The 26,415-nt window shown below is 43.9% G+C and overlaps 1 long non-coding RNA gene across 1 annotated transcript; it reads left to right on the top strand.

Moving 5' to 3' along the window:
• Window positions 1-181: 181 nt before the first annotated feature.
• LOC112113343 lies at window positions 182-21,481 on the top strand. The gene is made up of 4 exons (XR_003369754.2): window positions 182-293; window positions 5,487-5,563; window positions 10,238-10,293; window positions 21,350-21,481. It is a non-coding gene; the product is annotated as an uncharacterized LOC112113343 (long non-coding RNA).
• Window positions 21,482-26,415: the final 4,934 nt, after the last annotated feature.

Here is a 26,415-nt window from a genome sequence, read left to right as displayed (position 1 = left end):
AACATTACCTCATTTTAAAACTCCCATGGAGAGTGGAGGAAAAGTGTATTTGCACTATTCAGCCCTCGACCTCCCATCCCCATTGCGTGTAATTTGCCGCACACCTATGGCGTTCCATGAATAATACCCCTCCCAACACCGTGGCGTGCTGTGTTGTCAAGCTTGTTTGACCCTGCAAATACTTGGTATTGCTATCATTATTATTACGTCTAATAAACACCATGTCTGTTTATGGAACTGTATAAAAGGTAACACCAGTATATAGAAAATGTTGATTCAGGGATTTCCCCATGGTAAGAGAATCTGAAGATTTAACTTATGTGTCTATTAATGATCGTAAATTTCTCATCTGATGGCAGGTTACGGCAATTTCTGCTCTTTCCTCTCTGGCAGCATTATGTAGTTTTTCTTATTGATAATAATGTCAAACTGTTTATGCCAAACGTTAGGTTAAAAAAAAAGTTGCAAACATATTTTTCAGAACATTAATATTTTAATGTAATTAACAAAATAATCAATGTAGAGTTTTTCTCCCTTGTTCTTGATGTGAAGTGCTTTATTTATGATAATTTGAGGACATTTTTCTTGTACCTTTCTTGTGTTTGGGGCATTAGAATAGAATTATTTTCCCTACTAGTAGGTAGTAAGGATTGAGTTTAATAAGCACTGGGTTGCAATATCGTCTCTCACCTTGGTTATATTATTCCTCTCTGGAGTCTGATCCTGCATTAAGAAATCTGCAACCACGCATGACCCACCGACTTCATTGAGGCTCTGCATGGGTGTAGGATTCCACCCACATGGTTCTCAGTACAGGATAGGGGCTGCAGTTTTTAGTGTGTGTGTGTGTCACACTTTTTAAACATCTAGGACACAGGAAATCAGTGGGGCTCCACACAGGCTCAGTGGTCCATCCATGTTGAACAAGTTGAAAGACCATGGCCTATGTGTAACATTTGTTTGTAGAACTTTAGGTGATGAGTTTCATTCCTGCCAGTGTAGTTAGTAGTTACAGTCAAGCTCCAGCCTTAATTTCCTTTAGTGGAATAAATGGTGGAACTGCACTGCTAATTTTAACAGTAGTTTACTAGTGTGTTGAATTTATCCAGTAGAGTTTTTTTTAAAAAGGCCCAAAGATTTTTTTTTTGTAAACCAGTCTGAAATTCCTTTATATTCCCTTTATGAGGTCCATCCATGTATGACGAAGTAGACTCAGAGCTAAAATGGAGCAGAACAATAAAAAATTAAACAGATTTAAACAAAACACATTCTCTTGCTCCCATCCTTTCCAGTAACAAAATCCCTAGCAAATTGAATGTGTGCTTTGTTTTGTTATTTTTTGCATTTATACCCCAGCATTCTAGACTGAGCCTCCTGGTATTAGGACCTGAGGCTGCTAGGGAAGCAACATGGTATTAAGAACTGGGTTCACAAAAGACTAAGGCCAAAATTTACAAACTTGAGTACTTACATTTTAGCACCTCTATTTCTGTTGAGGTACCAGAATAAGAGTGACTTCATCTTTAGAGGTTTTAAGTACTCCAGCTCCTCTTGACTCCTCACATGCGTAAGTACTACTCAATGTGAAGAACAGTGGCCCGATCAGATTCTGAGTAAGGATAGAACCCAGTGTTGTTCGTGATACTGGCAGTGGGGGGGCGGCGAGCATTTTAATAGAGTGCAAAAAAGTTCATCCTGCCTTACTACTGATTTAATAATCTCTCAATGAATGGTAATGCTTTTAAAGTGAGCACTTTGACATACTTTAAAAAATATATAATGAAACAGCTTATGCCCAAACTTTAGGTTTTGTGTAAAAAGAGAAACAAATTACTAACGATGGCTTCAATCCTGCATTGTGGCGACTGCTGTGCCCACACAGAGCAAGGAGCTTCATGCAGGAGTAGCAGTCATCCTGTGCACAACCACAATGAAGGACTGGAGGAGCCCTAATGTTTTACAAAACATTAATATTTACCTGCAATTAAAGCAAGCAATGATTTGTGTGTGTGTGTGTGTGTGTGTATTCCTCTGCAGCGCTATGAATCCAATCCAAATGCAACAGAACTGTGTTACTGCATGAAAACCAGAAAATGATACGATGAAAAAAAAATACAGTGAAACTTAGTCTAATTTGACTGTTCACAAAACCTAAACAAACATAATAGATAGTGAAAATGAGATTTTTACAGTTTCTTTCAGTTATAATAATTTAAGGTGATAACAAGAATAAGAATCTGATGCTCTTCTATGTTGCATCAATTTTATGCCAAAGTAGTTCCATTGCTTTCACTTGAATAACACCAGTGTAAAGCTGCTTTAGCAGAATGGAGGATCAGGGCTATTATTTTCATTTTGAATATCTCATTAAATGATTGTATTATTGTTAAAGCAAAATGAAACCTTATTCACACAGCCTCACATTGGGTTTCCCATGCTGCCAGTGAACAAAAATGATGTAACTTTTCAGCAAGCTGGCTGCTTCCTATAGGCTGCTCAGAAATATGAACTGCAATTTAGAAACATTTTATCAAATACATTTCTGCATGGTGAGAAGTGTTTGTTAACCTATGAATTTTCAAGCTACTACGAGTCTCAAAATGGGTGAAACTTTCCTTTTATCTAAATCATCTAAATAATTATATGGCAAATTATAGGAAATATTGATTTTCTTAAGCTAAGCATGTCTGTAATATCTTTCTTGTCCAGTGTAAATTCTTATCTGGGTCGGATAGCAGTAGCCAAGCATCTCATTACATTGGATAGGGATTCTGGAAAACCAGTGGTCTAAGTGATGTGAAAGAGTAGGCTAACTAGAAATAACACCATGTGGAAACAGATATAACAGCATTCCTTCCACTTTATTCATCACTAAGCTACAGAGGATCTGGCTTGCCTATATATACATTCACACTGCCCCTTATCACATTATATCCGTTGGTTTCCACACACTGCTTTACTGCAGCATGGACATTCTTTCTTGGCAGGGCATGAAGCAGGTTGGCTTACTCTTGCTGGCTTTCACCAACTGCTTTGAAAGGGAGACTTGCTGCATAGAGTCAGCATTTTTTCAGTTGCCTGACTCCCTTAAAGGGGCCTGCAAGGCTTCCGGAGAATAAATGTTCATCAGGAATTAGGAAAAAATAGGTGTTCTGATAAATCATACAAATATTGAAGAATAGTGCAGTGCATATGTTTGAAGAAGTTTGGAAAGATGCTCACATCATTTTCTTCTTTGCTGATGCAAATGAGATCAAATTTACAGGTTTTTTTCTACTGTTTTTTATTGTTATTTCAAGGAAAGTGTGTCTAATTTTCAGCTTCCTGTAAAAATGATTTGAGTGAAACCAAACATTGTCACAACAGGGCTCTGAATATGAATTTACATTACTGAAATAGAAACCCATTATAAAATCCACAATATTATAAAAATACTTGTAATTTATTATTTGCTAAAATTTGACAGTATGCTCAGCCCTTTACAAGACTCACCTTGAGGTGGTGCTTACTGTCACATCAGGGCAACTGCACCAATATTCCGCCTATGGTCAACCCAGAGCACCCACTCTCAGGCTTCTGGCTGCCCAGCCATCACATCTCCTGGGAGAAAACATATGTCTCTCTCGCTCCTGACCAGGATATTTCCAGGCTGCAGTTTCCTGCCTGCACTGTGAATTCCCCAGCATCACTCATAGACTCAGACTTTAAGGCCAGAAGTGACCATCATGATCACCTAGTATGACCTCCTGCATGTTGCAGGCCACAGAAACTCATCCACCCACACCTGTAATAGACCCATAACAACTGGCTGAGTTACTGAAGTTCTCAAATCAGGATTTAAAAGCTTCAAGTTACAGAGAATCCACCATGTACACTAGTTTAAACCTGAAAGTGACCTGTACCCCTGGCTACACAGGAAGGTGAACCCCCTCTCCCATCCCTGGGTCTCTGCCAATCTGACCCTGGGGAACATTCCTTTCCAACCCCAAATATGGCGATCAGTTAGACACTGAGCATGTGGGCAAAACCCACCAGCCAGACATCTGGGAAAAAATTCTCTGTAATGACTCAGAGCCCTCCCCATCTAACATCTCATCACTGGCCATCAGAGATATTTGTTGCTAGCAATTACAGATGGGCTACATCAGAGGTGGGCAAACTATTCGGCCCATCAGGGCTTTGGATCCGGCCCGTGGGATTGCCACCCCTGTGGTGCTGTGGTCCCCATGCCGCTCCCAGAAGTGGCCAGCACCATGTCCCTGCAACCCCTGGGGGAGAGGGAGGGACAGAGGGCTCCACGCGCTGCCCTCGCCTGAAGGCACCACCCCCACAGCTCCCATTGGCCGAGAATGGGGAACCGTGGCCATTGGGAGCTTCGGGGGAGGTACCAACAGGCGAGGGCAGCTCGCAGAGCCCTCTGCCCCCTCGCCCCCCCAGGAGGAGCCCTGCCTGCCCTGGCCCCAGTGCGCACTGCTGCCACCCTGAAGCCAGGTAAGTGGCACTGGGCCAGAGCCCGCACCCCAACCCCCTGCCCTGAGCCCCCTGCCGCACCCCTTCTGCACCCCAACCCCCTGCCCTGAGCCCCTTCCCACACCCCGCACTCCCTCCCACACCCCAGCACCCTGCCCCAGCCCTACATTCATGGCTCTGCATGCAATTTCCCCATCCAGATGTGGCCCTCGAGCCAAAAAGTTTACCCACCCCTGGGCTACATGCTGTTGTAGACAGTCTCATCATACCATCCTCTCCATAAATTTATCAAGCTCAGCTTTAAAGCCAGTTAGGTTTTTTACCTCCACAGCTCCCCTTGGAAGGATGTTCCAGAACTTCACTCCTTCGATGGTTAGAAACCTTGATCTAATTTCAAGCCTAAACTTGTCGATGGCCAGTTTATATCCATTTGATCTTGTGTCCACATTGGTGCTTAACTTAAATAACTCCTCTCCCTCCCTGGTATTTATCCTTCTGATGTGTTTATAGAGATCATCATATTTCCCCTCAGCCTTCTTTTGGTTAGGCTAAAGAAGCCAACCTCTTTCAGTCTCATCTCATAAGGTTGGCTTTCCATTCCTCTGATTATACAAGTAGCCCTTCTCTGCATCTGTTCTAGTTTGAATTCATCTTTGTTAAACATGGGAGACCAGAATTGCACACAGCACAAGACAGTCTGTTTTGCCTTCTCCTCAGAGACTATAAATAGTGTTGTTGCCACAGTTAAGTTACACACAGCCATTTCTAAGCAAACATATGTATTCATAAAGTGAAAGCATTACAGGGAAAACAATAAAAGAACCTACATGCATGCTAATAAGCTTACCAATGCTCACCCCAACTCCAACAAGTGCTCTGGCCAGTGGACAGTCCACCCAACCCCACCAGAGTTTTTTTCTCTAGTCATAAGTTCATAACAGCTGTTAGCTCAAAACAAGCCCACACATGAACATATGATTCATTCTTTTATCCACTTTTGTGTCTTCAATCTACAGAGATCGTGAATAGGTAATCAGCTGGACAACGGCTTTCTCCTCAAGGCCTAGCTTCCAAAGGATGGGTCCGTCCTGAGGTAGGTAATTTGCATTCCCGTCCTCCCACATATTTTCTAGGAAACCCACACAACTAAACATTCAGTCTTGTCTGGCCCATTGTTTTAAAAGAGTCCTTTGAAGCTTATAACACTTCCCAGAGCTTACATTAGTCCTTTTTCTCCCTTAAAGAAGTTATATACAATCCACAATAATATATAAACGTTTGCATTTTTAATACGGTACTGCCTAAAATACTTAAACTTTATTCAGTAAGGTTTAACGTAATGCAGTAAGGTTTGTCCAGGAAATTGCCATATCTGTCATGCTTACAAATATCACTCATTTGGTGTGAAATACATTTGTCCCATCATCACAGTTATACTCAGTAGGACACAGGTAGATAGCTGAGTCTTCCCTGTAGTTCCTACTCTGGTCAACAGGGCTTGCTGAGTTCCTTCTGCTTCCAGGCATTCTGAATAGAGAACCAGGGTCTCCAGGCTCCTCCTCTTTTGCTCCAGGTCTCTTCTCACTGCTCTTCCTGGTGGATCTCTTGCTCATGCTGTGCTTCTTAGTACAATACAACATAGCAGATAGTAGCAGGCCCCAGCCAGACCAGGGGAAAGGGAAAGGTGGCTCAGAGGGACCAGTTTTCTCCCCTCATAACCCTGCTCTCATCAGCTGTCTGAGTTCAATCATGGGGTATAGTTGAGAATCCAGGCTAATATATATGGGGGTTCAGTACTACAGGTTAGTACTTACATTCAAATGTATTCACGATTTCCAATTCTTCTCCAGAGAGTACCTCAGCGGGCATCACTGCAGCATATGTATTGGATTCCCATGGTCATTTTCACCATTCTAGCATCCAATGTTAGTGCTCATTTTAGCTGGAGCTGGATATATTCTGTATAATGTATTATATATTGCGGAAATAAACCTCCTCTCAGTGGTTAGCTCATAATATTTTATTCCACTTTGTTATTGATCTTATATTTTAGATCACGACCTCAGAGTTTTTTCCATTTGTCTGCTTTATTGTGAAGCTGGGATTTATATACTGCAGAGTAGCACATTTAACATTTGAAAAAGCTCAAGAAGAGTCAGCAGTGAAGTCTCTTCAGGAATAGAAAAAGATCCCAATCATATCAGACTCCTGCCCAGCTATTTGGCTGACCTACAAGCATTACGAGTCATTTTCTTTGTCTAGATCATATAGTTCACAGTGGCTAAGAAGAGACAAGATAATTCCATACTGGAACAGCTGATTTATATTGAGAATTACTCTCTTAATCTATGGAAAGTTGTACTATTTCACTTAAATGCACCTTATGTACATCAGAGAGCATCTCCTCACGGAAGTTAGTAGTCTGATATTAGATATCTTGTTCATTGCGAGCCAGTTAGAATCAGCATTGCAGAGCATGCTACAGCTTGCCCAAGCAACTTTAATAATACAAACCAAAACCGCAGAAAATCCACCCAGGGCCAGTTTGGTTTGCAGAGACATTGGATGTCAGTAGCGGTTTTTCACTAGCAAGAGGTATCTAATGCAGCAGTTACTGTAGCCCTGCCCATGGAGAAACAGTGCCAAAACAGCCTATGAGTAAGAGTGGAGACTAAGAAAGATTAACTTGGCTGTGATCATGTTTTTATGTCTCTTTCACTTGCATCTTTGAAGAGCCTAACTGTATTTTCCAATTGGAACTGAATTTGTATGCGTTCTCTGCTTTCCCAATTGGTTCTGCTCTATTTCCTCATCAAGATGCTCTGTACCTCTTCAATACCAGGTCAGGTCTGTGGAGAATCCATTAGCCCTTTGTGGAACTAGCGTACCTTTTGGGAAAGAGATTATGCATCTCACATAAGCTGGAATCAGGGCTGTACTCTAAAACTGACTCCCTGTTGGTTTTTCATGTTACAGATAAATGTGACTTGTATTACATGCATTAGACCAAGGCTGGTGCTATAATGGAAGCAGCTTTACACATTCATAGTCAAAAATCTTTATTTTAAAAGATTTAAGGATGAAAATGTGTTTCACCGAAGTCCAACTTCTGTCCAAAACCAATATTAAAACTTTCTTTTCTCAAATATGTTACACTCATAAACCCTCCTCCCCCAAATATTAGAAAATCTAGGAATGAACAGTTAAAGGGTGCAGCCAGTTAACCACAATGTGAAAGGTGTGCAGCACTCCCCGTAGCCAAGCATGGCTTTGCAGAGGCCTGCCTCAGTTTCCAGCCTGAGGGGCTATCATCCTGCCCAGCACTTCTTGGCCTTCTCTGCCTTCTCCGCAGGCCTTTGGAGTCAAGGTTTGACATAAAGTTTAATAGATCAAAAGGCCATCAGGCTGAGTTTCAGGTCCCTTCTCCTAAAGTTCAGTAAGGGCAACTAGTGCAAATTCCCAAAGACACACTATTACCTGAATAGATTGGGGGTGCTTGTTAACTTCTGTGTCAGAAGGCCATCCATCTGGGGGATTACTGTACCTGGAAGAAATCGACAGTATCTGCCTTGCTCCTGGCAGCAATGCAGCAATACCACATAGTCAATAACCTGTGTTGAAAAAAGGTACAGATTATCAGAAATGGCCACTCGAAGTTTGATGGCTTGTCTGATATTTGTTAAGTAAGTGGGTCATCTGGACTTGGACCTGTTTGTTACAAGATAGAACAACAAATATATAAAGTTTTTCTTTGAGTGGGCAGATAGGTGAAATGCATATCATGTGCCTTTTCTCTCACACTGGGGAAATGGGCTCTATTAAGTCTCTCTCTCATACTCAGGGTGCAGAGGATTTGGCAGGAGAAAGCCAGAGTAATTCTGGTTGCAGTACTGTGGGCAAAACAGACCTGATTTTTAGAGCTAGTCAGAAAGTGTGCCCTCCAACCCCCAGGAAACAAACTTTTCATTCTGTGCAAAATTGAAAACCAAAATACTTCGGCCAAAACTTGAAATAGTTTGATTTGGAAATGTTGTCATGGTGCCTTATGGGAGTTGTGTTTTGGGTGCTTAGCACTCCATTCTCCTCTCTAGGCCAGCATCCCCAGTTGGACTACGCCTTCCATGATGCACCATGATTTCCCTTCTTGGTGAGTGGAGGGAGTGCATAACAGAAGAGGTAGCTCCCTCCTCCCTCACTTTGAAAAATGAGTCAGTCTTAAGGTTGCCAAGTGTCTGGTTTTCAACTGGAATGCCTGGTTGAAAAGGGGCCCTGGCGGCTCCAGTCAGCCCTGTCGACTGGGCTGTTAAAAGTCCAGTCGGCAGCGCACCGGGGGCCCAGGGCTAGGGCAGGCTCCCTGGCTGCCCTAGCTCTACGCGGCTCACGGAAGCATCTGCCAGGTCCTTGCGGCCCCATGGCGCATGGGCAGCCAGGGAGGCTCTGCATGCTGCCCCCACCCCTAGTGTCAGCTCTGCAGCTCCCGTTGGCCAGGAACCGCAACCAATGGGAGCTGCGGGGGCGGTGCCTAAGGGCTGCAGGGACCTGGCGGCTGCTTCCTAGGAGCCACAATAAGGTGTCGCCAGGACCCCAACCCCCCTCTTGCACCCTCAACCCCCTACCCCAGCCCGAAGGCCCCTCCCAGAGCCCATGCCCACCCCAACACCAAGCCGTGAACCCCCTCCTGCATCCCAAACCCCTCATCCCCGGCCCCACCCCAGAGCCCACATCCCCAGCCTGAGCCCTCACCCTCACCCTCCCCCGCACCCCAACCCCCTGACCCAGCCCGGAGGCCTCTCCTGCACTCCAATCCCCTCATCCACAGCCCCACCTCCACCCAAAAGCCCACACCCCCAGCCCTCCCCCCACCCCAACCCCTTGCCCCAGCCCAGAGCCCTCTCCAGCACGCCAAACCCCGCATCCACAACCCCACCTCCACCCCAGAGCCCACACCCCCAGCCCAAACCCTCATCCTCCCCCCACCCTAACCCTCTGCCCCAGCCCAGAGCCCTCTCCGGCACTCCAAACCTCACATCCACAGCCCCACCTCCACCCCAGAGCCTGCATCCCTAGCCAAAGCCCTCACCCCTCCCGCACTCCAACCCCCTGCCCCAACCTGGGGAAAGTGAGTGAGAGTGGGGGAGAGTGAGTGACAGAGGAAGGGGGATGGAGTGAGTGGGGGCAGGGCCTTAAAGAAGGGGCGGGCAGGGGCAGGGTGTTCGGTTTTGTGCGATTAGAAAGTTGGTGATCCTCAGTCTCAGTCTGTTCTCTGCTCCTCGTCCCTGGAACACCAGGCCTGGGAAGGGAGTGAAGATCTTCTTGCCCCTGCCTTTCCACCCCAGGCCTGGAAAGGAGACGATTCTGCTATAGTGCCCCCCTCTCCTGCCCCAAGAGAGAGGGTGAAGAATCCCTGGAGCTGTAGGAAGAGCAGAGATGGAACTTGTGGGTTGCTAGATGGGCAGATGTGGGAGGCAAAGTTGATATAGGGGTTAGGGGAGCACATAATTAATTGGGGCTGAATTAATCAGTGAGGAACTTTTGGTTTGGGGAGAAACTGGAAACCTTGCACCATCAGGCAGCCAGTGAAACCTTAGGGGCCAGAAGCACCTTACTTTGTACATTTGGGAGAGCTGGGAACACTAGGTCACATGAACCTTGATTGTGGGCAGGGGAAGTTAAAAAAATACAGAAACAGACCAAAATACATGATATAATTTTGTTTTTAAAAAATCTCGTGATTTTTTGAAGTCTGACATGTTTTTCGAACTTCTAGGGTTGGCAAATACCAAGAGTGGCAGGTAATGCAGCCATAGAACAAGAGCTACTGCAGTAAGTAGCCCTTTTTACGTTTATTTTCTCTTGTTACTGTTTTAGAGATATAGTCACAAGAATGTATGTTCAGCTTTTGTTCCGTGAAAAGAAAAATAAAGTGTTTCCTCAGGGTAAATGTGTAAATGTCTAAGGCATAGAAACTGGATGAATTTTTTATTTTATTCAGCTTTAATTGTTCTATTTGTTTTTATTTAAGATATATTAATACACATCTCATTTTGGCTATGATATTTCATTATAACTGTATACATTGGTGTTATATTGTTTTAAAGTTGCAGTTGAAAAAAGGCAGTGGGTTTGAGTGAAATTAAAATGTTTTGTACACTGTACTGTTAAATATATGGAATAATGTCATCAACATTATTTCTGAATAAACCATTCACAAAGCCTGTGTAATTGGCTATTCAATTATTTATGAAGTGGGTTTTAGTCTTTTAACAAAGTCATTTGTACATTGGCAACATTGTTTTGAGTTAATTAAGTCCTTAATATCTTTTAATGTAATACTTTTTTGTTCTCTTCCACAGTGAATTTCAGATTTTATTCTTATTTAATGGGTTATAATATAGAAAGGAATTGTATCTGCTGTAATGTATTTATTCTCTTTGTCTTTGTGGGGCTAGATATTTAATTATTTTATTTTTGGTTTATGAATCACAAGCATTGGCAATAAGGTGTGTTCCCTCCATTTCAGAGAACAAGTAATGTGATTTTCTTAGAAAGATTAATTGAAGTTGACCTTAAATTTGGTAGTACGACAGAAGAGCTTCATGTTGCCATGTGAACAGGGCTCAAGTTGCAGGGGAAATGGTCATACTCTCCCTACCTCCAGCCACAAACCAAGACCAAAATTAGATGCCACTCACAGTACATTGTGCAGTTGTCCAAAATATGGTAATGCAGGTTCTATTGGGCTACTCAGGCACAATTTCTTCGCAGTGGGTTTTCACAGACTTGTAGATTTTAAGGCCAGAAAGAACCATTAGATCAACTTGTCTAACCTGTATAAAACAAGCCATAGAACTTCATCCAGTTACCCCTGTACTGAGCCCAATAAACTGTGTTTGATTAAAACATTTCCTCTAGAAAGGCATCCAGCCTTCATCTGAAGACAACAGGAGATGGAACAATTATAAGAAAGAGTTCATAAGGCCCTCACCTCAGGACCCTAGTTCAGAGCTCCTAATTTCAAGTCCATAAACTCTGGTTAGGCTGATGTATTAGAGCCTAAAAGAAAAATAACCACCACCTGCTGCAGTCTGCATGACTTCTACTTTCCTCTCCCTTGCCCAGTTTCCTGTTTAAATAGCCCAGCCCTGGGGACGGGCAGGACCTCCTTGATTACACCCCAGGCTGTCCCTTGTAGGATAGTACACTCCTTCACACTTGTGTTTTTAAATAAGGACTCAGAGACCATGTTTTTCTCCTGCTTGATCATACAGTAAACTCACTACTTTAGAGCCACTATTCACTATCAGCTGCTGTACCAGTTCCTTGGGGATGCTGGCAGCTTCCTTAAGTTAGAGCAGCGCAGGTTATACTCTGGCAAGGTTCATGATCTGGTAAGCATAAAGGTGACTTAAAGCCACTTTTGCATCCCTTTCCCTGGATAGTGTGGTGCATTTCCTCGACCTTACCTGAGGATCTGGGCCATAATACTGATGTTGTGCCATCTGTATTGGAATAGGTTATTTGAATTGGAATAGATTGATGTAATAAAAGGAGGCTTATGACTCTGACCCTGCAATCTTCAGACACACTAAACTCTCATTGAAATATGAAGATTGAAGCACTGGAACCTTTGTGAGCTGTATTATAGTCTTTCTGAACTACATGGAGACTAGTTAACAGGGCCAGATTTAGGGGCAGGCGACTGCCTGGGGTGCTGGGCTTGGGGGGCACCGGGCTCAGGGTATTGTAAGGTATTCAAAAGTTTAACAAATGGAGGGAGGGAGTGCCAAAGACGCTCCTTGCCTGGGGTGCCATTTGGTCTAGGGTCAGCCCTGCTAGTTAACTAAAGTCCATGAACAACCTAATGAGAGCTCTTCTGCATTACACTAAATGTCAAAACGGATTTTCTATTGTACAATAATGCTGAACAAATCAACCAAGTTTTCAGTCATTAGGGGGCCATTGTTCATTTAGTGGCAAGTTTCTCCAACCTTCCAGGTTTACACTCTGTCCTGTATCTATGTTTTAAGGGTATACTTTTGGTATTAAAATGATGCCCAGAAAAACAGTTACTATATGAGCCTCTAAAAAATGGCTCTTATCGTTAAACCTTATCATTTTTATTGCTCTATAGCACATATAACAGAAACTGAAGCTGTGACCCGAGAAAGGGAATTTGCTTTAACAAATTCATGCCTGACTTGTTTTTAGAGGTTTTTAGCAACTGAACAAAATATTTAGGAATCAATAGTTTTGATGAATTATTGGGGTATAATGTAAAACTCTTAAAATGCAAACCACCCCATGAAATAATTTGGATATCTCCCTTGATATAATACTGGACAGAAATTGAATCCTTTCCTGAACAGTTAATAACAGTTCAATAGAAAATATCTACTTTAATTTGAGGAGTTAGTGTGTTCTTCGAGTTGAAAACAGACATTGTATTGTACCGATGTGTTATCTTCATGTGAAAATTGTTTTGTCCTTCCTAAAAGAACAAGAGATTTCATTTTGATCATTATCTCTAGCACAGTTGTTGCCACAGAGAAGACAGAATATGAAATATTTCTGGGAATCTGGAAGATATCAGTCCTTGACATGATAGCTCGTTAGCTGCCTCATTCTTTTCCTTCCAAAGGAAACTTATTTCTTCAAAATTTAATTTGCAAATTAAAGCAGTGTTCTCTCTTCATAAAGCTCTATGTGTTCGATTCAACTGGTATTTCAATTGGTTTCAGCAGGACTACTCATGTGCCTAAGTTCCTTGCTGGCTCACATGCACTGAAACCCTGATTCAGCAAAGCATGTAAATATCTGCTTAAATCTGTCCCTATTCAACAAACCATGTAGTGTGCTTAACTTTAAACTGTGCTTACATCACATTGACTTCAACATTAAGCACAGTCTTAAGTGCTTTGCTGAATTGGGGGCCATAGTCTCCAAGGGAAATGGCAGAAGCCCCCATATCACTTGGGACATTAAAGCTAGACTGGACAACACACTAGGAAATGTACCGTAGGGAACAGTCCTGCACTGACAGAAAGCATCTGGAACAGATTACATAATAGGTCTTTCCTTCTCTACTCTCTGTGATCAGAATCAGAGGCAGTCTGGGTCATCTCTAGATTGCATTTCAAATATTTTACCAGTTGCTTTTTTACTCAATTTCAAAGGATAAGTGAATACCAGAAATTTGGAGGATGCCCTATCTTTTGGCCTTGCTCCACTTTTCTGGGAAGCCCAGTTCACAACCCCCCACTCATCCTTTCGGATGAGGACTGTCTCTTTGTATATTTGTACAGTGCTTCTGCACAACAGTATCTCAACTGTGCTTGGGGCAAGCTGTGGTAATATTAATATTAAAATAATTATAGCAACAGCAACAAAATAATAGCAATAATTTGATGAGACAATCTCTGCAGATGGGAAATGAATTGTAGCACATTATTGTAACAGAGAGCTGTGTTAAAACTAGAAGAGACTGTCTTTCAAAATCATGCCGATAGCAGTAGAACTACAGTAGAACCTCAGAGTTACGAACACCAAAGTTATGAACTGACCAATCAACCACACACCTCATTTGGAACCGGAAGTACACAATCAAACAGCAGCAGAGACAAAAAAAGCAAATGCAGTACAGTACTTTGTTAAATATAAACTACTAAAAGGGGGGAAAGCAGCATTTTTCTTCTTCATAGTAAAGTTTAGAAGCTGTGTTAAGTCAATGTTCAGTTGTCAACTTTTGAAAGAACACCCAGGACATTTTGTTCAGAGTTACGAACATTTCAGAGTGACGAACAACCTCCATTCCCGATGTGTTCATAACTCTAAGATTCTACTGTAGTCAAAAGAAATTTCACCAAATGGTATTTTTCAACTAAATAAAAGTTGAAACTGAAATGTTTCGGGGAAACACTTAGGTTTTGATGGAAATTGAGTTGGAAAGTTCTCATGGCAAGGATGGAATTTCCAGTCAGGGATAGCCACCCCAGAATAGCCAATACCAACTGGAGAGGATGCGAAAATCTGAAACTGAGGCGCCTTCCTACCCTTCCAAAAAGCTCTACCCCCTTGGCCTATGAGCCTCAGCCTTTAAGCGAGTCGCTTCTACCATCCTCTCCCAGCAGCCCATGCCTCCCCTATCCACTCCTTACCTTGCCCCTCCCTGCCGGAGAGCCTTGACCCCAGGTAACGGGTCCGTCCTGCTTTCTGGCCAGTGCCCGGAGCTGAAAGGCGCTACTGTGGTTTTAGCAACTGGCATGTGAGGGTGCAGCATGCTGCACATAGAGGCCACTCAAGCTACAGTGGCACAGTGACCTGGTGCACCAGGCCACAATGAAACTCACTCAAATTTGTTCGAGCCGTCCTCCTGCCATCATATTGTTTCACTGGCCCTCTCTCAAATTGCCCCTTTGTCATCCCCTCCAACCCCTGGGGGGCCACGCTGGGGTGTGGGTAGGGACAGCCCTGATATTTGGGGCTTTTTCTTATATAGGCTTTTATTACCCCAAACCCTCTGTCCCGATTTTTCACACTTGCTGTCTGGTTACCCTAGGTGTGGGAGACCCATGTTCAAGTCTCGCTCTGAATCATGCAGAGCAGGGACTTCAGCATGATCTCCCACATTCCAGGTGAGTGTCCTAACCACCGAGCTACTGACTGTTCAGGAGCAGGTATCTCTCTCTCATGTTTTTTCACAAAAAACTTCATTCAGCTGTGAAATTAAAAATTTTTTCTAAACCTTGAATTTTTTTTATTTTTTTTTTGCAAAACAGAATTCTTGTTTTCCCGCCAGCCCTAATCACCAGGCCCTTTCCCAGTGATGTTAGGAAACCATACTGGGTTTATGAATAGTCGATGGGTGTTCTAATTTATTATGTGAACAAATAATTTTTAGTTTCCTTTCATTACTTTCTTTCTCTCTTTATTTTCTTCTCTCTCCATTAGACCTGGTCAAAACATTTCTGCATTTTGTTAAAAAAAAGGAGAAAAAATATTCCCCACCCCCATTTATTTAACCTGCTCCACAATCTATTAATCCTTGCTGTGCAGCTTTTTTCTCATACATTATATATAGTGTATGAGACAGAAAGAGGCACACATATAGACTTGCACAAACGTGCATGAATAGAGACATAAATATACAGTGGTGTGGCATTGTATAAAGATTTGCTGGGACTCATTTGTGATGGCCACATCGCACATGCATGGTACAGCTATACATATATTTAGCGTGTGCACAGTTGTCTAGCCAAGCAATGGCATCTTCAATGGCATGATGCAGTTCTTCTAGGCCACCGCTGAACCTAGTAAGCGACAATGTGCGTCATTGTCTGTATTGCGCCACAGCTGCACAAAGGGTTGTCACGAAGGCCCCAGCGACTCTTGTTAGCTATAAATGAGCTATAAATGAGTTATGCCTTTAGTCTAAATGAGTGCCTTTAGTGGTCCCTCACAGTCAGGCTTGGAAGGAGGCCACTCTGCCTTACCGAGTAAGAGAGCAAACAACAGCCAATTGGCAGTCTAGAGGCCCTGGCCATCTGGGCAGGGCCGAGCAACACACAGCCCATAGCCCAAAAGCTTCCTGGCTTGGGAAGACAGCAACTCAATCTATAGCTCTGGCCCTCTGAGCGGGGCAGAGCAGCAGGCAGTCTTTAACTTCAACCTTCAGGCTGGAGCAGACAGTAATCACAGACTAGGGGCCCACAACAAGGCTGGGGCAGGCCACAACAAGGAAGAATCCTTCAGGCCTAGGATGAGTAGGCTTCCACCCCAGGGGTGAGGTTGGTAATGGGGGGGAAGCCTACTCATCCTAGGCCTGAAGGATTCAGGTCCACTTTACTCTACCAGGTCTAACAGTGGCGGGAGGTGCCAACACTGAGTCAGCGGAGATCCCACCGAAACACACTGACTTGCTTTCCAGCAGCACAGCCAGACTAATGTCTGGTTCCCCAGGCTACTTCCTACTGCAGTTAGGGTTGCCAGGTGTCTGGTTTTCAACTGGAACGCCCGGTCAAAAAGGGACCCTGGCAGCTCTGGTCAGCACTGCCGACCGGGCCTTTAAAAGTCCAGTCAGCGGTGCTGCGGCTCTAAGGCAGACTAGTCCCTACCTGTCCTGGCACCACGCTGCGCCCTGGAAGTCGCCAGCAGGCTCGGGTCCTAGGTGGGTGGGGGGTGGGCATGGGGCTCCGCATGCTGCCCCTGTCCCGAGCACCGGTTCCGCACTCCCATTGGCCGTGGGTCCTGGCCAATGGGAGCTGGGTGCCTGCGGGCGAGAGCAGCACGCAGAGTCTCCTGGCCCCCGCCGCCTAGTAGCCTGGGCCTGTTCGCCGCTTCTGGGTCGCAGCACAGAGCCAGGACAGGCAGGGAACCTGCCTTAGCCCCGCTGCACCACCGATCGGGAGCTGCCCGAAGTAAGCCCGTGCCCCCAACCCCCATCCCCCTGCCCCAGCCCTGAGCCCCCCCCAACCCAGAGCCCCCTCCACATCCCAAACCCATCATTTCTGGCCCCCTTTCCAGAACTTGCACCCCCAGCCCAGAAACCATACTCTCTCCCACACCCCAACCCCCCTGCCTCAACCCACAGCCCCCTCCCACATTCCGAATCCCTTGGTCCCCACCCCCCAGTCTGGAACCCTCTTGTGCACCCCAAACTCCTCATCCCCACCCGCACCCCCGAGCCCGCACCCCCAGCTAGAGCCCTCACCCCCCTCCTGCACCCCAACTCCCTGCTCCAGCCCAGAGCCCTCTCCTACACCCTGAACCCCTCATTTCTGGCCCCATCCCAGAGCCTGCACCCACAGTTAGAATCCTTACCCCCTCCCGCTCTCCAACCCCCTCCCCCAGCCCAGTGAAAGTGAGTGAGGGCGGGGAGAGTGCACCACTGAGGGAGGGGGAATGTAGTGAGTGTGAGAGCGGGGCCTTGGGGAAGGGGCAGGCCTCGGGGAAGGGGTGGGGCTAGGGTGTTCAATTTTGTGAGATTACAAAGTTGGCAACCCTAACTGCCATCCATTGGCACAGTTTCACTTGTCCTTAGTAACTTCTGGGTAGACGGCCGATGGTAGTCCCAATAACATCTCTTTGTCCTCGGTTACCTCTGGTGACAAGGCATGGATGGCTAGGGGTCTGGTCCAGAGTCCCACAGAGGACTTGAGACATCTGCCTCCTTCCCTGGCTCAGCCCCAACTGAGCTGTAAGGCCCTCTCCTTATACTTCCTGTCCTGCCCCTGCACTTCTGGGAGGGGCGGGGCTGGTTTGGCTAAGCCCACCAGGGAGAGTGTAGTGGTCGGTCAGGACCAGGCTTAGAGGGATGCCACTCTGCCTCTCTTCAATGCCAATAAAATCTTGATATATCATCACTCCATCTCATAGAATTGGATTTGTCATATATTTTCCAAAAGATACTCCCAACCCTATTTTAGAAATGTTTGACAGAGTATTAACATTTGTATTGGTGCTGTGTTTTTATATCCATTTGTGTGTCAAGTCAGATTGACTAATTACCCTGTGTCTAACTGTAAGGCCTCAGAGGGAGATAAAAATTATAACTTGGATGTCAAAGGAGCCTAGATGAGCTAGGCAGTGAACTCCTGTTGAAATTCAATAGGAGGTGGCACCTACCTTGCTTAAGCTCCTTTGAAAATCCCAGCCCATATCAAATAGCTTTTAGAAAATGTATGTGTAGGAAACTGGCTGAAAATAGCCTTTCTATACATCAAATGCTGTGATTTTAAGGTCTGATACCTCCAGAACCGCCTGTGCTTGAAACTAGTGCTGTATCCCTGTGCAAAGGAGGATTCCCATGTTCCCCATTTACATGTTTTGGAGGGGAAGGGCATGGAGTGAAGGAAACATTTTCTGATGGTGTAATGGCAGCTATTTGAAGCTGCTTAGAGATTTGGAATGTTAGAAACAGTCCAGACAAGGTGGGTAAGGTAATATCTGTTATTGGACCAACTTCTGCTGGTGAAAGAGACAAGCTTCGAGCTTACAAGAAAGCTCTTCTTCAGGTAGCCCAGGTTGAGATAGATTAGTGGGTAGAGTGCAGGTGATATAGCCAAAGGGATGAGCTAAATGCAATTTATCCATATATATATCACCACAATGTGTGTGGCATAAATGACAGCTAGATTAGACAGAATATACACTAAGGTCCCAGTCATGCAATTGAATCTGTGGAGGTGAACTAGTTTGCTTGTGTGGAGCTCTGTTGAAATCAACGGGGTCCCATGAAGGCGTGAGGTCTAGTCGTGGAAATTTGATAGCAAGATTAGCATCTTAACTATTGAAATGATAGGTATTTTAGAAATGCCTTAGCAGCTAGGTAGAATCTCTGTAGAATAGGCTATTGAACTGTAGGTACAAAGAAAAAATAATATGGAATTGATGTAAGAATTTTCCCACCAAGTCCAGCTCTGTTGCTTTACCGCCTTCTCCCTCGGTTGGAGCTGCATCATATGCACTGTCCTCAGTCTTTTAGCCTGTGAGCATAATAATGAATGATAACTTGGCATGTCTATAACACTTCCAAGGTCCAAGCAGTGCTGCAACATTATCTAATTAATCCTCACTACTGCCCTGTGAAGCAAGAAAGTATTAGCCTCACTTTACATTTCAGATGAGGTAACTGAAGTAGAATGGTGATATAGCTTGCCCAGTGACATAGCATGAGTCAGGTGAAAGGCAGGATTAACACTCAGGGGTGCCTGATGCTTGGGCTTGAGACCACACTCTCTCCCTCTACACAGTAAATTGGAAAATAATGTACATAAATTTAATTACAATTTATATCTGAATATTCCAAATAAATACATTGAGAGTGAGAGGAAATGCTATTCTAATTAGCACTGAAGACAATGAAATGTTGTGCTTGGCACATCAGTGAAATATTAACCAGATCAATGAAAAAGCACAAGTATGTGATAAAAGTATAATTAACAAAACTCCTTTTTAAAGACATGAGCCAGCTGTCTTCAAGTAGTGAATTTAAATACTCTGGTATCCTACACCATTTTATCTGCCTGTGAAGCTGAGGGGTAGTAAAATAAGAGAGTATATGCTCTCTTATGTTGCAGGGGGTGGAGGGCAGCAGAACCATGAAAAAACAGTGGAAAATGTGTCATGGGGCTGCACAGAAGGGAAAGATGGCTGCACAGTATATTATTCCCCTTGATCTGTAGCTGCCATGAGCCCCTCCGCAGGAGTTACTGGTCTAAACTACAGAAACTTGGTAAGCTGCAAAACATAACTTAGAGGGCTTTTCCTATATAAACTAGCCACTTGTGGCAGTAAATGGGGCCAAATCCCTGTGTAGACAAGGCCTAATTTACTCCAAAATTGTATAGTGGTATCTGGGATAAGCCTGAATCCATTCACACTCAACTGAATGTGTGCCATCATGGGTGCAGCTGCAATTGGTGCACTGTCAACTCTGACACCTGTCATTCATCATCCTTTGGCTTTCAGAGCCAACATTTTGCTCCCACCAGTGAACATTCTGAGCTTGCCAGCTGAGAGTCCCCTCTTTCCTCCCTCTTGCCCCCGTCACACCTCTGTCAGCAATACCTTCCCAGAAATGCCCACCTACCCATGGCAGGCAGCATACAGTGCAGCCCTGGAGGGCATCTGTGCAAATGGGACTGTAAGTCATCTTTGTGTTTCCCTATGCTAGGATGGCTATGCACTGGTCCAGTTTCTTAGCATGTCAGAACTACCTGCAATGGCAAGCAACATGTGCTTGGGGCTGTTGAACTTCAGCAGTATAGTGCAAAGAGGCCTGACCACAGTGCAGAACCTGCCCCTGAATATCATAGCACCTGTGTGAAACAGGTATTATTATATCCATTCCAGGGCCAGCTCTGGCTTTTTTGCTGCCCCAGGCAAAAAAGCCTCCGGCTGCCCCCCCCCGCCCCCCGTGGGGGGGGGGGGGGGCCGGGGCCACAGGGGGAGGGCGGCGAGCCCCGGAGGGGGCTCCGCTCTCCCCCCGGTGGCCGGGGGGAGGGCGCTGGGGGGGAGGGCGGCCGGAGCCCCGGGGCGAGGGTGGCAAGCCCCGATGGGGGCTCCGCTCTCCCCCCGGCGGCCAGAGCGCCGCGCCGCCCCCCTCCAGGTGCCGCCCCAAGCACCAGCTTGGGTGCCTGGAACCGGCCCTGATCCATTCTACAGATGGATAAACAGAGGCAGGGCCGGCTTGAGGCCGATTCCCCCAATTCCCCGGAATCAGGCCCCATGGGTAAGAGGGCCCCGCATCCGTGCCTAAGAGGGCCCCGCACCTTAGGCTCACCCGGCGGTGGCCCGGTCCGGCGGCATTTCAGCGGGGGGTGGGGTCCACTCCGGGGTCTTTGGCGGCATGGGGTCCTTCAGTGCCACGGAAGACGCGGAGCAAACCCCATCCTCCCCACCGCCGAAATGCTGTCGAAGACCCGGACCGTGGAATCGGGCCCCGCAGGTCCTAAAGCCAGCCCTGAACAGAGGCATCGAAATTACGAGCTGTGTTCAACATCACACACACTAGTCATTTGCAGAGCTGGCAAGAGAATCCAGGAATCCTGTCTTTCTGACTTGTGCTCGAGCCACTAGATCCGTGGTTCTCAACCTATTTACCATTGTGGGCCGCATATGCAGCTCTCTCTGTGTTACGTGGGCCACATCCAGACAATATATGTACTAGCTGTATGGCCTTGAGGATGTCACATGGGCCACAGCTGTGTGCTGATTGGGCCACAGCTGTGTGCTGATTGGATCACAAGTGCCCCGCAGGCCACGGGTTGAGAACCACTGCACTAGATAAAATACATATGTGAGTAAAAGACAGACAGGATTGAGTATATATTGGTAATGCCTGAAAACCAAACAAATGGGCTTATTTTCTCTGTACTTACAGGTTTTCAAATTGTGCTCCCAGGATTTGGGAAAACAGGGCCAGCTCTCTCTCAGCCCTCTAAAAGGACCTGCTTGTACTGTGTTAAGAGAGCTGTACTTAGAAAGAGGAGAACAAGGTTTGTTCATAATGAGCAACTCCACCATTTAATTTTGATCTGCATGAATACTAATCAAAACATAAACATATGATCAGCTGCACAATTAGCTTAAATATTTTGTTTGGCTGGCCTGCAAAGGCTTTTAAATATCTTCTCTCAGCATCAGGAAATACAAAAGATATAGTACCATCTTTTTTTTTTTTTTTTAAATGTTTATTTATAACAATATATACAAAAATGTTCCTATCCAATCAAAGAATCTTAAAATGTCATCCAGTACTATGTAATGATAGAGCACAAGTTCACATAAAAAAGGAAGCAATAAAAAGGAATGTATTTCTTGACAGTAACTATCATTACAGGAGGTAATGGGCAATTAGAACACAATTTCATAAATTCACATAATTGACAGCAATATTTTTATAAAACATATTGCTAGTTATGGTGGTTAGAATAGGTATGCTTGAGGGTTTAATAAAATCTTTAATATAATACAGAGGGCCGTTAGTCATTTGTAAGAACTACCATATCATTACAATTATATTAGAATATTTAAATTGTATAGGTTGAAAGGAAAAAGCAGCGCTGAAGTCAAGGAAAATTCTGTATCCTATTCTGAGACCAAAAAAAAAAAAACCAATTTAAGAAAATATACAAATGCATATTAAAATGCAATTAATGGAAAAAATCTTATCTGAGAAATAAACAAACAACATTTAAAAAAAAATGTAGAGCCAAATGGAATTACCTCGCAATAAAGCATTACAATGGGAATATCTATAGCATATATAGATCTTTCTACCATTAGGGTAATAGCTACTACATGGGCAAAAGTTTCATTTGAAAAACAGTATTAAGAACAGAGGGAAACCAATTCACTAGTATTAGGCTTAAAATTTAGGGCCTAATCCTGCTGTCATTGAAATCAACAACTAAAGTTCCATTGCCTTCAGTAATGCAGGATACAATACTTAGAAAATGAAGCTATGGGCCTATGATAAAACCAGGTGAGAAATATAGAGTTTCTTTCTTACCACCAGTCCTAGCAGAGGATTATATTAAGAGAAATATCTGTGGAGGACAGTATAATTAATTATGATGTGTCATGGAGCAATAAATGTACACCCTATGAGATAGTTAGCTCTTGTTTTTTTCTTTCTTTGTAATTTCCCCAAATAATTTTTTCATCATTTGTAGTAGGTTTGCTTTGTTGTTCTAGCTGTTGTGCTATAATAATAAATAGCTTCTGGAAGCTTTCCAACGAGTGCTGTGCATTTCTGTTTTATAGGTCAAATGGCTTCTCAATAATTCAACATTAGCATGATGGGAAAAGTACCAGTAAACTTTATTATACATTTTTACCTTGCTCCTGGATTTAGGATCAAATAAATAAAGCCATGTACAATTAGCATGCTGTTTTCAGTATCAGCAATTAGGAAAAGTGTGGCATGTACATTTTTCTGAACAATGCACTTTGGCCCCCCCATTACTAATTCCTTTTCCATGCAATAATAGATGACCCTTTATGCAAGGCCCTGTGTACTGTGCAGCAGACTGGACCTACATTCTGTATCCCCTCCCTCTATGCCAATTTCTGCAGCTCTCTGGTATGACAGACTGGAAATTGTACAACAGTTTCCTTTAAATTTAAAATTAGAGATTTGTTCTGAACAAAATATGAACTTGAATAATACATCAGTACAATAAACTCACTGTTATTTATAGCAATATTAAATAGAATTCATTTTTAGCAGTCAGGACATAGAATGCATCTGGGTATTGTGGGATATACATATTAACTGGACGATCTGCTAAAATGATCAACCGTGTAAAAACTGACAATGTTGATATTCAAATGTCTGCTTTGAGTTTCAGAGTCGATGATCCATTGAAATTAATGGGAAAAGTAGCTCTGAAGGTTGTGTATGTCCCCATCTGCCTGCAGATTCAGCAAACCAACACTGGTTTACATTTGGTGCATGTTTTTAAGGTTTTCTTTGCAAACATACCAGCTGTGAACAATTTTTTTTTTTTTTTTTTTAAGATGAAAACTCTGAGTCTGGAGAACAAATCTGCCAAGGGGTGGATTCTGCAGCAAATAGTGGCCTATGCGAGCCTCTGTCTGTCTGGCCTGCAAGAATGAATATATAGATCAAATGAAGTACTTGATCCTGTGAGGCGCTGAGTTCCTCCTCGGGATGCTCGGTGTCCTTACCCCTCACAAATTTTACAGAATTATGTCCTAAGAGAGGTTAATGTGTGGCTGCAAATATCTGGGGTATTGGGATGAAAAGAAAATGCTTATTTTGTTCATTCTGTTTTGCAGGGTCTGTCCATTGAAGTGAATGGCATTTTTTGGTAAGTATCTGTGCAGTGTCTTTTCATTAGATTGTTTCTTTATCACGGAGTTGTCTGGCCAAATCTCTGTTGGTGTAACTCCACTGAACTCAATGGAGTTACAGCAGCAGAGAATTTGACTCTTTAAAAAAAAGACACAATTTATAAACCCAATTACGATCCACGCACTCCAAAACAAATGAGAACACATTAAATACAAAAACATGTACCAAGTACTTGAATATATTGAATAGAGAGCTGAATATTAAAATACTCCACTGCCAGGTAAAATCATTACCACTCCACTGCATAAACGCACAAATTGGGTCCTGTGTACTTGTCCTTTATTTAATTGGAGAGCCACTGCTGCCAATCATGTGTCCATGGCCAATCCATCATAAAAAAGTCTAAGTACTAAATCTCAGCATAGACCGAGTTACTTAATAATGTCTTTGTATAATTGTACTCATTCTAAATAGTTGGTTGAGTGATTTTTTTAAAGAAAAAATCACTGTAATTCATCGTTTTTCCTTTTAAGCACTAATGGCAAGAATTCTGGGATTTATTTATTTATTTTTAGTTTTCTACAGTATATTTCCATGTAATTACCTTAAAATGATTGTCTAGAGTGACTCTCTATTTCCTGTGAAGCTGTATTGCACAAAAGCACCCCAGCCAGATGCAGGTGTCAGACCTCCAGGAAACCTCTTCAGTTAGCACTAATAAGGATGGTGGTGCAGAACTCCTGCAAACAACTGTAGTTTATCTTCTACTTCAGAGACTATAGTAATTTCTAACATCCAATTACAAATGAAATATTATATGGATTTTTGCAGAAATTGAACAATTGATGTAGAATATTACACAAACAGCCCAAACAGCATTAAACACACACAACCAAAGAATACAGCAATTTGCAATACCATTAATTTGAATAGGAGCATATTCATATGACTTTCAATCTTGCCTGTAAGGCTAATGTTGCACTGGAGAAAAACTGGGGAAAAAAGAGAAAATTATACTAAAAGAAAATGATCAAGCCAGGGCTGTTTGCATTTCCTTTGCTGTTACTGGAGAGATTTGTGTTTCACTAGGATTTAGCAAATTTCCAGCCCATATTCTCCTTCCTTTTGATGCTAAATAAAAGCATGTCTTAATCCTGCTATCCCCATGCACCCTGAGCTACTGCTTTGCTTGAATACATTCAATGCAAACAACTGTGTCCACACAATATTTAATGTGCTTGCAGTTTTAAACTCAGGAATTTTAGAATTAAGATTCCCCTGTGAAACTTAATTCTGTCCCCTTGTACAAATACTTTATGGGCTAAATTCTGGAAAGTTGCATGCTAGGGATTTTGGCGGTGGCTTGGAGGAAGGAATCAGGCTTCACTATGGCATCATATGTGCCTCTGCAGCCTCTGCTGCAGCCTCATAGGTGAATTGCCGGGGTATCTGCATTCACAGCACCACCAGCCTGCCCTGCTCCTCAAACACTCTTTGCATTCTTGGGAACTAGGATTCTCTGCGGGCACATAACCTTAGCATGGTCTGAAGTCAGGCCCTCCCTCATTCTGCCCCAGAACTGCACTGGTTCCACTGAGTCATGGCCCTTTGTGGAGGGGCAGGCAAGGGGTTTGCACTAAGAGTCTGTCTTGATACCATCACAAATCACCAGGCACCAAGAAGGATCACCAGGCACCAAGACATGGTAAATGTTTATTTCACTAATATGGGTTTCCTGTGTGGCAGTACAGATTTCAGACCCCAGCTCTTCTTCCCCAGGCGCACTCTCACAGGAGCAGTGCAGGATTCCTACATAGTGCTCAAGAGAGTGCTAGCAGGTCCACAGCCTGCCAAGAGTGTGGTCTCTTGCCTACGGATATGATCATGCCTTCAGCTAGAAGCACATCCTACCTGGAGACACACATTGCTCCTCTTTAAACCTGGCAGATCATCTCCTTTGCCCAGCAGAATGGCTCTAGTGCCAAACACAGAGATGATACTAGTTCTTATCGTCCCTCCCATTCCCACCACACAGTTCATCTCCTCAGGGCAGGGTTTTGCCCACAAAAGCATATTCCCCTTTAAGAAGGTTCCTATTATTTGTCATTAGGAAATAACACCCTCTGTGCACTGTTAAAATGTGTACCCCTGCACACAGTGAGATCAATACCAGTGCAGGTGCATCACTCACTAAGGATTGAATAGAAACAGCATTGTACAGTTTATTGGTGTTCAATTTTTACCAGAAAATGTGACAGTTTATCAGCATTTAAGTGTTGTTGTTGTTGCTTAATAAAGCCACACACTTTGGTAGAACCAGTCAGAGTATGTCCTCCCCTTCCATACGTTAGTTATCCCAGAGCTGTATAATAAATATTTAGGATGAATTCCTGGACTCATTAAAGTCAGAAGTTTTGTCATTGACTTCACTAAGGCCAGCATTTCACCTTTGGTGCCTAGAGCAGATCAGTACCCAGTTTTAATTAATCATGAAATGCAATACCCAGCTAACTTGGGCCCGTCATGTCAGCCCTTCTCTGTGTGACGTTCTCATTCAGGTCACTAGGAGTTCTCCAGGACTCCGCATAATACATGTGTGCAAGCGGGGTTAGAATTAAGACTGTTGT

Source organism: Terrapene carolina, unplaced genomic scaffold (assembly GCF_002925995.2).
Source record: "Terrapene carolina triunguis isolate 2854851 unplaced genomic scaffold, T_m_triunguis-2.0 Scaffold95, whole genome shotgun sequence".
Lineage (NCBI taxonomy): Eukaryota > Metazoa > Chordata > Testudines > Emydidae > Terrapene > Terrapene triunguis.
This window is presented reverse-complemented; position numbering and strand designations above follow the sequence as displayed.